Genomic DNA, 13,685 nt, shown 5'->3' with positions numbered 1-13,685 from the left:
CCATGGTACTTATGTTTAAATGAGGAAAACCATGATGTAATTTCCATGTACTGAACACTTATTATTGAGCTATGCCCAGGTTTATCCAGATTTTTATTCTAACTATACAATACACTCAAATGTAGCTATACAGATCCTACACATACAGATACCTACAGGTTACAGCGCGACAATCTACAATTGTAGTTTGCTTCTCTTGATTTGTTTGGTCTGAATAAAAAACATATGTACTGATCTTGCAAAATGTTAAATGTGGCCATTATATACATTAATTGGAACACGTTTCTTTTCTGCCGCTTTCTATTGTATTACATTTTATACTGCATGCCATTTATGACACACGTTTCAGTGTATCTAAAGCACGAATGATCCCTGCAAATGATTCTTCTATCCAACCTATTACCCATCCAGAGTTTGGTGACAGTTATTCACCAAATTTACGGTTATGTAGAGACCTTGATATTCAATTCTCCATCAGGCAATTATACAGGTAAACTTAATTAATAGCTTCATTTCTGCTTAATAAAGCCTTTTTGTTCTCAATAAAAAAGTTTCAGCTTCACCGTCACCCTTTTGCCCTGTTTTACATTAAAATATGGTTCTCCCACAAACTCACCATGTGAGGAAATTACTTTTTTAATTCATTTAGTCGACTGCTTTAAAAAGATAATGAAGTGAGTTCAAATGGTGATGGCATGAAGCAGAGAAAAGACACCTGAACCAAAGAGCTGCAGTTCGATGTCATTTAGCAGCCTCTGTGTTGCCTGAATGCTAAATGACAGTTTGTCATTTGAAACACAGCTAGCTCAACGTGCTGAATTCTCAAGGGAAATAAGCTGGTGTTTCCTGCATTTCCTCTTGTTACAGAGGCGTCTTCTTCATTACGACATGCTTTAATAAGTTGAATACAAGCCGCTTAATCATTCAGTCACAGTGACACAAGCAGGCCGCTTTGTGTTTTCCCAGAACAGTTAAGTATAACATTAGTGAAGAAATTTAAAACAAACAGAAAACAAAAGTGTTTCATATTGAGTGATATGCAGTTATCAATAGCTTGACCTTTTGTTGGTTCTGCTAATACTCTGTCAACCAACATTAATGAGCTCCATTTTTTTTCATATTGGATGTTTCAACTTGGCTTTTAAAGACTTGGGGTCTCTGTACACTAGGAGTGAGAACCTACACTGTTCTCAGGATTCGGTTTGATTATACGATTATCATGTCATCGGTTTAGTGCAATTCAATATCTCTGTGCATCACGGTGCATTGTCAATGCTTTCTATAACCAATCTTATATTTTAACTAACAACACATTAAATCTTGTATTAAAATTTGTAATTTATAAATATATCTATATATTCTATGTAATACAATTGTGTCCTTTAAAAAAGCTGTCAGATATATGAGATGTAGCTTTAGTTTTATCTGCTAAAATAAAACTCTTTTTTAATGTATCAAACAAAACTCAGGAACATGCACAGAACAACATAAACATTTATAGCAAATAAACAAATGTTGATATTGTCACACTTGCTTTTTAAGCGTTGTTGAGCAAGTTCTTAAACACCTATGATTGATCACACGCTCAACAGAAAAGGCTGCGATTGGCTCTAATGGTCAGCACGGCTCTGACGCTGTTCAGCAAACAGTGACACGAACACTGATGTTAAATGGCTGCAATAACCAGCTGATCCATTATAGACGGCGACACTGTGGAGAGAACTTGCTCTCCAGACACGCTTGTGTCTGAATCCACAAGTAGCCTAATTTTTTTTCCAGCTGGGTTCTGATGTACTTCCCTGTCAATGAAAGACTGATCAGCAAACTCACAAGCAGTGCATTTTGAAAAGTTATCTGCTTTTTAAGTAGTTGGAGAGAATTATTCCCTTGGCATAAATAGGTCAAACACTGGATGCGCCACGGCACCAATGTACATGGTGAGCTAACGGGACACACTGGTTAGAGCGGGAAAGCTGTTCGTAAGGAGGTTAGCGGTCAGCTGGTATGCGGGAAAAGGAATGGCGTCATACTGCCCTTTAGTGCTTGTTTAAAAAATGAAATGCAGCCATACGTACCTCTGGCTACATAATTTGCGGTCTCCAGAAATGTATACAGGACTATGTTTTCAGAATGAGGCTATGTTGGATAAATGACGTCAGTACAAAATAACCGGTTATGATAATTACTGAACCGATACGTCACGGTGCATCAAAGAAAAAAAAAGTTTTACACCCCCACACACTGCATCCCAGTCAAAATAAAATTATAAAGACGTTGTCTGTCTATCTGAGATTTTGGCAGAAATATAATGGTTTTACAATACTTCAGCATTGGTTGTTGTTCATTTTAGCATCAGGTTGAGTAATTGAAACTGGAAGCAGTCATGCACATACCTATCTGCATTGGGATATATGTGAACCTGTCAACATTGGGATGGATGTAATATTAAGGGATTCCACCCCAATCCCCCCACCACCATAATAAGGGAATTCAATCCCCCCCAATCCCCCCAATTTAATTGTAAATAAACTGTTAAACAGTCAGTAATATATTTTATTATTATTAAAAAAAATTGGTACACATTAGCAGCAAATAAGTTAACAAACAGTTCAGCTTATTAACATTAATAAGAAATAGGAAAATAAGAAATAGAATTAAGTTAACAAATCTCATTAATCTTTTCTTCACTGTATAACTTACACATTTTGATTGAGAAGCAGCAAATGAATCTCATTTATTTGGAAATAACAGAGGTGCACTTTAAAAATGCACACATCTAACATTATAATGAAAGCATTCAATTTCTTTCCTAACTTTTAAAGCTCATTAAGAACAAAATTAGTTGTGTTTGAAAAAAAAACACCAAGATTGACATCTTTAGACGTTATTATTATTATGTGTATATGTCTGTAAACACGCACCCAAAACCCAGACTTTCGCTCCGCTTAAAATCATGTGTACAGATTCCGTTTGGCAAACAGCGTCTATTTATCACTATGGAGCACATCAGCTGACAGTCATGCACCGCTATATGACGGCAACAGTTCGGTTCGGCGGTATGGGTTGCAGATAGGGAGGCTCTGCTCTTTAATGTTTATTGCTACCCTTCAGAGAAAGACAAAAAAAATGAAAGAAACAGAAAAATTTCTTTACATGATGATAGCTGGATAGAACTGTAAAATACAGGAGAATCCTGGGAAAAACGGGAGGGTTGACAGGTATGCATGATGTCAGACCAAGCAAGTCAATAATAATCATGTTTTCATTTCAGAATTAAAACATATTGATTGATTGATTGATTGATTGATTGATTGATTGATTGATTGATTGATTGATCTATTTATTTAAGGCACAAACAGTGATACAACTGAATACTTTTCCTGTTTCGTACATTTAACACATAAAACTTGGTTACAACACAACTTTAAACAAAAGTATTTTAGTGAAACCATGAATATGAAACAATATTCTATTTATATTTTTTCTTTATATACCCATTTTCATATATAACTGACTGTTGATCACTACTTCTTTTAGAAAAAGAAAGAAAGAAAAACAGCCAAATGACCATAGTAATATGTAAATGTACATTAATGTACAATTTACACTATTAGCAAATCAGTAAAGTATTTTTAGCTCAATAAACAACTCATTGCTTTTATTAATAGCTGCTTATAAAAAGTTAGTAACAAGGTAAAAGTTGGGTTTAGGAGTAGAACTAGGTGTGTAAAAAAAAAAGATAATACTTTAGAAGTGCTTCTAAAGAGTTAATATCTTAATAATAGGCAGGCAATAAGCGAGTAGAAGATGGTTTGAATTGTTACTTACCTTAAGTGGTACCATAAATAATTAAATAAAGCTATTCTAAATTCATATGTCTTGCATTGTATTGATGATTAAATTAGCAGATTTGCATATTCTCTTCATGACAGCATGATTATAGTTTGATAACAAGCTCTACATGAGTCCAGCCTCCTTAAACAAATAACTGGTACCATATACTGCTGTCTATCTGAATGAAATGCATTGAAGTGTGAATAAATTATGCAATCTTTTCCCTTTCCTCTTGAACAATATGAGGTCATCTTCTCCTTGTCCAGACCGACAGTATAACTGATCAAAGACAAAACCCCCTTTAGCCCACACAGACGCTGCTTTGAGAACCATTATGCTGAATCCTGACTGTTTTCATCATTTTTACTGCAGATAGCATCCATTCACTTAATAAAGAAAGAACTGGGTGACAACTTTGAAGGTTTGAGTTCTTCAATGTATGATGGAGCCGGTTCATCTTCAGCTGGGTCCCACAGTCTTGTCTTTGATTTATTAGGTTTTTCAGGAAACCGCTCAGTTGTGACCGATTGTGCTTGTTGGACAAGGGTTTGGATTTATTCATTGAGATGTTTCTTGGATCTGGGCTATCATATTTTGATGGATGAGCCAGTGACCCTCCATCCTGAACCAACCATTTTGTTATAAGTGATTCGAAGATGTGCTGTCAGTTTGTGAGACAAGGCTATCACAGGACTCTAAGGAACCGAATGGGAACGTACCGTTATTACATGATCATCCATCTGCCACAAGGTCATCTGTGTTACTAGAAAATCTGTCCCTCTGTCCTAATTTTTGGGTTGAACTTGATCCCTATACTCTCTCTGGGAGGTTATGGGAATAAATAAGAAAAACACTGAAGCAGTCTTGTGCTTTTGGCTCTTTTAAGCATTGGATATTGAATATCCCTTTCATAAAACAAACCATGAGCTCAAGTGCAATCACATATTAAAATGAACAAGTGTGCAGATGTCATCACATGAGATACACATTAAAACGTTTCCAAAATATAGACCAGTGAGTTACTTTAATAAAAAGATTCAATGTGCGCTTTGAACATAATATTGGTTAATAGGCAGTACTTTTGTTAAAACCACTTCTTGGTTCGTTGCATATCTTAGCTTTACCCTGAATTTGTTCACTCTCTGCCTATATGCCTGTATTAACTTTAAAACTTGCGTCTATTTACTGGCTCTTCTTTGTTCAACATGTCCTCTACAGTCTACACCCTAATTGCAAAGCCATTTAATTTTTATGAATTTTAGAATTAAAATAATAATGCCCACTTTGCAGTTTTCTTTTTAAATTACAGTAAGCCTATTCTAAAAATAGCCCAACCTATAGACAGACTGTTTTGACAAGGTGATTTCTATTTATACTTTTGATGTAGTTTCTGTGCCCGATGATCGGGTTGTCATTGTCCTAACCGTCCACATTATAATGGTCCTAACCGTCGTTTGTGCCAACTGGCAGCATAGATGTAAATGGCAGTTACACCTAAAAAACATGTTCTTAATCCTTTAGTGTGGCGGGGATGCCACTCGCAATGATAATGGTCCTTTTGAAGTGTCACCCACTGTACGTTTTACTTGTGTTTCATACTATATGTTTCACATTACATACTTTTAGCTGAATCTAATTAATTTTGGAACTTCTGTGATAAATGTAATATCACTTGTGATTATTTTGCTCATTTTCATTATTAATCACAACTGCTCATCCTGCTTTTCATTGTTTCTGAGCACAGATAAGCATTGTGACCCACAGAAATTTAAATGCATTATTTAATTTTTTTTATCTTTAATAATAATATTATTAACAACAACAACAACAACAACAACAATAATAATAATAATAATAATAATAATAATTATTATTATTATTATTGTTATGATTATTATCACTATTACTATTTTATTATATTAGTAAAACAATTAATAAAAAATGTCACAATAAATATGCTGAGATAATAGTAATTTTGCTGTATAAAATGCTTCTCTTTTATTGACAACAGTATCCGACCATTCTCGTAGCAAACATAAGATGATGTTTGGCGCATTTAGCATTTTCATGTTATAAGTGGCCAAAATTTACAGCGAAATTGGCATTGTTTAGAACAGCATTTGCTAAATTTAGAAATTATGTATCCTTGTATGTCTTCTATGAGTCTTTCTGATTTGATAATAAAGTTTAATTGGGTTGCATTAACTTGTTTTGTTAGAATTAATCACCTGTTTCAATCTCACCAATAATGTTGATGTTTTTCCTAAGACTTGGTGATTGTTAGTGTTATATGTCTCACACAGCCATATAAATTGTACATTTCTGCTGCATTCAGTTGCTGTGTATGTCCAGGAATGCAGTCAAAATGTCATATTGGACAATAATCTTAGAATCCTGCCTTAAAATAGCTCCACCTTTTCCCCCTTTGTTCTTAGCAGCTCTCTCTAGGGTTCATTGTAAAGTTGGACTGCCTCTGATCTGGAACAGATGGATTCTCTAGATTAAAACGGCAAACATTGGCAGGTTGATTGATGGAGCCTCTAATTGTGTTATTTTATGAGTTTCACACACTTTGTTTTAACCCTGGGCTGAAACAGTGGGAAGCATAAGGTCACATACATAATTCACTACAAGTAAGATGCTTGTTATATTAAAAGATATAGCGTTTTGACATGATATCTCCTTGACAGTTTTGACGCTAGAGTTCATAAAGACAAAACATCTTGTGTGGCATACTGAATGTCAATGCACCACCGAAGTGCTCTCTACAGTGTATGGCTTACTGTATAACTGATGTGCTTTCATTGAGTTTGTTGTGGAAATCTCCCACTTCAATATCACGTCTTTAAGCTACAGCACATCTTAATATGTATACAGTAAGCTTGAAATTATTCAGTGATCTAAGAAAAGTAAGGCAGCTTTGAGTTCATATAAATGTTATTACATTTTCTTTTCTCAGAATTCAGAGCTTGTAACTGGTAATTTTGAATTTACTTCTTGCAATTGTGACTTTATAATTAGAATTCAGGGTTACATCTTGCAAGTCTGACATTTTACATCTCATAATTCAGACTTTGTTTCTTGGAATTCTGAGGTAAAATTTAACGATTCTGCTATTTTTCTTAGATTTCTGAGTTTCCATTTTGCAAATTTGATTTTGTCTTGGAATTCATAATTTACATCCCTTAATTCAGACTTTATTTCTTGAGTTTAAATCTTGCCATTCTCACTTTTTTCTTCGATTTCTGCATTAATTTTTGTGTTTTGATTGGGAACTCTGAATTTATGTACATGTCCTTATTCAGATGTTATTTCTTGAAGTTCTTAATTTGCAAATCTGATTTTAAGATTCAGATTTGATTCTTGAAGTTCAGAGTTTACAATGTGCAAACCTGACTTTTGTACTCCAATTTCATATTTCCTGGAACTATCTCTTTTTTTTTTTTTTTTTTTTTTTTTTTGAGACAGCAAAATGCATAACTGGAGGTACGTCTGCTCACAGTTTTTGTTTTTGCAAATCCACCAAAGGCCGCTGTGTACAGTTTTTGATTAACTAAAATTTCTCTCTTGCTTCCTCTTCTCGCATAAATCCATCATTATAACTCAGAATTGTGACTTTATAACTTTTTTTTTTTTTTTTTATTTATGCAGGAGCAGGTTTCCATAAAAACCTGCACATGTACGTAAGTATTCACATCCTTTGCCCGTGAAGCTCTAAATTGAGCTCTGGTACATTCTGTTTTCACTGATCATTCTTGAGATGTTTCAGCAGCTTAATTGGAGTTCACATGTGGTAAATTCAATTGATTGGACATGATTTAAAAAGGCATACACCTGTCTATATAAGGTCCCAGGGTTGACAGTGCATGTCAAAGCCAAAACCAAGCATGAAGACAAAGGAATTTTCTGTAGACCTCCGAGACAGAATTGTCTCAAGGCACACGGCTGGGGAAGGTTACAGGAAAAACTTCTGCTGCTCTGAAAGTTCAAATGAGCACAGTGGCCTCTATTATCCGTAAGTGGAAGATATTTGGAACCACCAGGACTCTTCCTAGAGCTGGCTGGCCATCTAAGTTGAGTGATCGGGGTAGAAGGTCCTTAGTCAGGGAGGTGATCAATAACCCAATGGTCACTCTATCTGAGCTCCAGCGTTCTTTTGTGGAGAGAGGAGAACCTTACAGAAGGACAACCATCTGTGCAGCAATCCACCAATCAGGCCTGTATGGTAGAGTGGCCAGACGGAAGCCACTCCCCGCCTGGAATTTGCCAAGAGGCATCTGAAGGACTCTCAGACCATAATAAACAAAGTTCTCCGGTCTGATGAGACAAAAATTGAACACTTCAAAGTGAATGCCAGGCATTCTGTTTGGAGAAAACCAGGCACCGCTCATCACCAGGCTAATACCATCCCTGCAGTGAAGCATGGTGGTGGCAGGATCATGCTTTGGGGAAATTTTTCAGCAGCAGGAACCGGAAGACTGGTCAGGATAGAGGGTAAGATGAATGCAACAATGAACAGAGACATCCTGAATGAAAACCTGCTTCAGAGTGCTCTTGACCTCAGACTGGGGCAACGGTTAATCTTCCAGCAGGACAATGACCTTAAGCACATCACCAAAATATCAGTGGATTTGGTGAATATCCTTGAGCGGCCCAGCCAGAGCCAAGACCTAAATCCTATTGAACATCTCTGGAGAGATCTAAAAATAGCTCTACACCATCACTTCCCATCCAACCTGATAAAGCTTGAGAGGTACTGCAAAGAGGAATGGGCAGAAATTCCCAAAGACAGGTGTGCCAAGCTCGTGCTATCATAGTTAAAAAGACTTGAGGCTTTATCTGCTACCAAAGGTGCATCAACAAAGTATTGAGCAAAGGTGGTGAATACTGATGTACATGTGATTTTTCAGGTTTTTTATTTTAATAAATTTGCAACAATTTCAAAAAATATTTTTCACATTGTCATTATGGGGTATTGTGTGTAGAGTTTTGAGGAAATAAATGAATTTAATCCATTTTGCAATGACGCTGTAACATTAAAAAATGTGGAAAAAGTGAGGCGCTATGAATACTTTCCGGATGTACTGTACATCTCCTAATTCAAAAAGGTATTTTTTGAAATACAGAGTTTACAATTTTCTATAGAAACTCAAGAAACCTCGAACTATGTTATGATTCAAATTAAACCACTATAGTGATATAAATGTGACCATGCAAACAGTGAAAAAGGACTTTCATATTCAATACAGAATACCCTCAATGTATTATTTGTCTCTTTAAAAGCAAGCACTGTATCTACTGCAGTATTAACATCCTTGAACTGGTGAAGTGTGCATTTTATAGTGTCATAACCTGGCTTTGTTCCCCAGGCCTTTTGTAGTGCTGAGAAATTGGCTGTAAAAGGATTCATGCCCGACCCGGACACAGTGAGACGGAGTGCAGACTGAGTCAGATGTTAAGTGAGCATCGGCACTGCCATGGTAGCATTTGTTTTATTTTTTTGCCACAGGTACTACTATCATAGCCTCAGGTACCATATTGATTTCCAAACTACCATGTTGAAGCCAAACTATAGGTTACAAACTTTCCATAAGGCCTGTTCCTTAGTTGCCCTCGGGGGTTTGGTTGCAATCAGAGAGACTTTGGCTGACAGAAATATGAGGAGGTGTGTTAGTGAATGTGTCTGTGTGAAGATGACCAGTCCATGAAGCTCCCAGTGGAACTGTCAATGTATACCCCAGACCATTCACTTAGACTCAATAAAAAGGCTTAAAGGATACTGAGAGCACATTGAATATTCTTTTTCTGAGTGTACAACTTGCATAATTTATGATGATTGGGTCTGTGTTGTCTGTTGAGGAAGTATAGGCAATTTTTTTAAAAAATCCTTTTTGAGCCTCTCAAACATGCATTGTGAAAGATTTACATCAGACATGTCATTCCATAGGCAGCACGGTGGCACAGTGGGTCGCATAATCACCTCACAGCAAGAAGGTTGCTGGTTCAAGCCTTGGCTGGGTCAGTTGGCTTTTTTCTGTGGAGTTTGCATGTTCTCTCCATGTTTGATTGGGTTTCCTCCAGGTGTTCCGGTTTCCCCCACAAGTCCAAAAACATGTGGTACAGGTGAATTGGGTAAGCTACATTGTCCATAGGTTATGTGTGGAAATGAGAGTATATGGATGTATGTATGTATGATGGGTTGCAGCTGGAAGAGCATCCGGTGCGTAAAACGAGCTGGATAAGTTGGCTGTTCATTCCGCTTTGGCTATCCTAGATTAATAAAAGGACTTATTAAAAGTAGTTTATTATGTTTATTCTTTCACAATGGTGTCAACAGGTTTGAGACTCATGGAAGTGTGTTTCTTTCATAAAATATAAAAACTAATTTCTCATTTCTAATTTCTCACAATCATGTCTTTTCTTAAAAACTTTAGAAAAAAATTCTTTTTTAGAGTTAAAAAAATACATTTTATTTTATTAAATTTTTTTTCTTTTAGTTTTTTTAGTTAATGTCTTGCCATACAGAGTTTGTAAGTACTGAGTTTGTAGTATGCAAAAGAGAAGAAATCCAGAATTACGAGGAAGAAATAAGATACAAACACTACACCATGGATACAACTTGATAATTGTCAGGATTCGTTTTATGAGTATAGGAAATAAACTACTAATGATATCTCATTCTAAACTTTAATAAAAGGGTTGTCATTTAGAGCTTTTTTTGCATATAATAAATAACTTTTTTGTCTGAATCAAATATTTTGGTTGAATATCCCTCATTTTTAATCACAAAAAATATGTATATTTTTTTATTTTGTATTGCAAGGCATTCAAGTGCACTGGAATCTCATGAAAACAATTACACATATTTTTGACAATGACTACGTCTACATGGACGATTATCTAATTATTTGCGTTAATCCCAGTGTGGCCCAGTGTGACCACAGCTTTAGTTTGTGAAACTTCACTTGCCGACTTTAATTGCAGATTTGCACTTTCACTTTCATTCAGGAACATTTTTATTTGACGCTGCTGAAAGAGTGTTGTTTTGACAGAATTATATTTCGCACGCCAAAAAAACCCCTCCGTAATTCATGGTTTATGTGTCTGTGGTCCTTCAATGGCTCGATAGGTGCAGAGAATAGTGTCAAACAGCTGTGTGTGTGTATGAAATATTCTGTCGCAATATGCGGTAAAAATCCTACACAATGGTAATTGTTTGATTAAGGCGTTTACATGTCTGCACTGCACTTCAAAAATTGGCATTCTCCACATGTCTTAATTGGATTTCTGTTTGGTTCGATTATGACTTAAATCTGATTAAATTAATTAAAAATCGCTGTTTACATGGTAAACTCTTGATTAGAGTATTCTCTTAATTGTATTAAAATCGGATTATTGGTGTTCATGTCATCATACTCAATGACCTTATGAACTCATTTGCAAGCTTTGCTTTTGTAGGCTTTCCCTCCGATTAATAAATGAATGATTGATATTAAAAAGCAATCTTACACTTTTGAACCTTGGGTTGTTATAACAGACGTTAGGACATTTATACAAACACATTAACAGACAGGGGATTTATGAACACACAATGGGGTATTTCAGAAGATAATTTCTTCCAAACAAATCCTCCATATCCTGTGTAAACCTCATGGAATAATCATATCATTGAGCTGGAATATTATAAATCATTTTAAATTGCTTATTATTTCCCTCTATTATCAGTTCCGAATAGAACGTTTAAATGTAATTATTGCCTTTATTCCGAACTCATGGATGGGAAGCCCTGGGTGAAGACTAGCTGCCTCAGTTGCTCCTGCTGGCTTTCCGCCTTGTCTGTATTTAGCTAATTAGATTGGCTCTTTGCCTTTGGTTTATCAACATGAAAAAATGTTGCCAACTCTTCCAGGTCCACTGCAGAGCCAGAGCACTTGACATTTGTTATTTGTGTATCATATTATGCAGATAGAACAACTGGGTAATTTCATGGAGGAATTTCAGAGGTTAAATTGCAAATATTATTCCATTCTCATTTGTCGCAAGAGAGAGGAGAGTTTTGTTTTTCTGTCATTTTAATGCCGTTACATAAACAGTTTTTCAGCAGAAAATACTATTTAGGAATTAGTCAAGGTGTTTCCATCAAAGAAGTGCAAGATTTTATTATTCTACCTGTGGGCATGAGTTGAATGTGCCTCCCTTATGACACTATCAATTTCAAGCTCAAGCTAGAAGCAGAGCGATTACAGACGGTATTGTTGAAGAATTGTCTTTTATCATCAAGCCAACTAGAACATCTTTTCTTTTCATCATCAGAGAATTTCAAAAGTCTCCAGTGAAACAATATTATGTGTTTTGCACCTCAAAGGTGGCGCCAGTTAGAGTCTGCTGCACAAAGATGATTTGACTTCAAACTATGTTTGAACTGAGAGAACAAAAAAAACAAAAAAACTTTTTAGGCTTGTCAACTGTCATTGTAACTCCAGTGTGACACCAGCAGGAATCAAAGGTAGTCGTTTCAATATTATACTGGCTCAGTTAATGAAATTGCTAAATTATTTCACAGCTGATGAATATATACTCTAGAATTACTATAACAAATACTCTATTTCTACAACCTCTATACTGTATTTCAATATATTTTCTCGATTGGAAGTCTTTCAATATTTTAGACTTTTGCATATATTCTGTTTCTTCAGTTTAGATTCTTTTTTATATTATTATTATTGTTATTATTTTAGGGTGGCACAGTGGCTCAGTGGTTAGCACTGTCACCTTACAGCAAAAAAGTCACTGATTTGAGCCCCAACTGTGCCAGTTGGCATTTCTGTGTGGACTTTCCATGTTCTCCCCTGTGTTTGCTCCTCCGGGTGCTCAAGTTTCCCACATAGTCTAAAGGCATGCTGTATAGGTAATAAAAATAAGCTAAACTGGCTGTAGTGTATATGTGTGAATACAAGAGTGAATAGGTGTTTCCCAGTGCTAAGTTGCAGCTGGAAGAACATCCGCTGCATAAAACATATGCTGGATAAGTTGGTGGCTCATTCCACTGCGGCAAACCCTGATAAATAAAGAGACTAAGCTGAAGGAACATGAATGAATGTTATTTTTAGAGTCACGAGTGGTTGTGTATGCATTTCACTGCATGTCATACTGTGACATTTAATTTGAATGTATGTATGTTCGTTGCTCATAGTGATTAATGGCAGTTGGTAAAAGTAATAATATTTTCCTGTTAATATTAACATTTTAATGTACCCCCATCTGCTTTTTCAAATATTAATTTGGTCTGTAATGAAGCTTTTAAAGATTAAAGTGCAAAACATCATCTACTTTGATGCAAAAAAATCTATAGTTGGTTTGTGCCATCAACATCATATCTAGAATCATTAGTTATTGCGAAAAAACAATGTCAAAATTTAAATATGGTTATGGACATAATTTGCATTTTGTTGACCAGTTACAACAGTCTGGACCATCCAATCTGACCAATCAGAGCAGGGTAAGCTTAAGAGAAGGAGGAGGTTAGATACACTGGATCCTTGAATAAACCATTTCAGGCACTGTGAGAAAAGAGGTGATACATGATGTGTCAGTGTACAGGATATTATGAGATTATGAAAGTGTTTCTTTTCTTTTTTTTCTTTTTTTTATTTCAAAACAATAACATAATAATTAAAATTGTGATAAAATAATAGTAGCACTTTTAATATTTATTAAAACACTTTTGCCACCATAATGCATTTGACTTTATATATATATATATATATATATATATATATATATATATATATATATATATATATATATATATATATATATATATATATATATTGTCTAAGCACATGACTTTG

Source organism: Danio rerio, chromosome 17, assembly GCF_049306965.1.
Source record: "Danio rerio strain Tuebingen ecotype United States chromosome 17, GRCz12tu, whole genome shotgun sequence".
Lineage (NCBI taxonomy): Eukaryota > Metazoa > Chordata > Actinopteri > Cypriniformes > Danionidae > Danio > Danio rerio.
Note: the sequence above shows the minus strand (reverse complement) of the source record.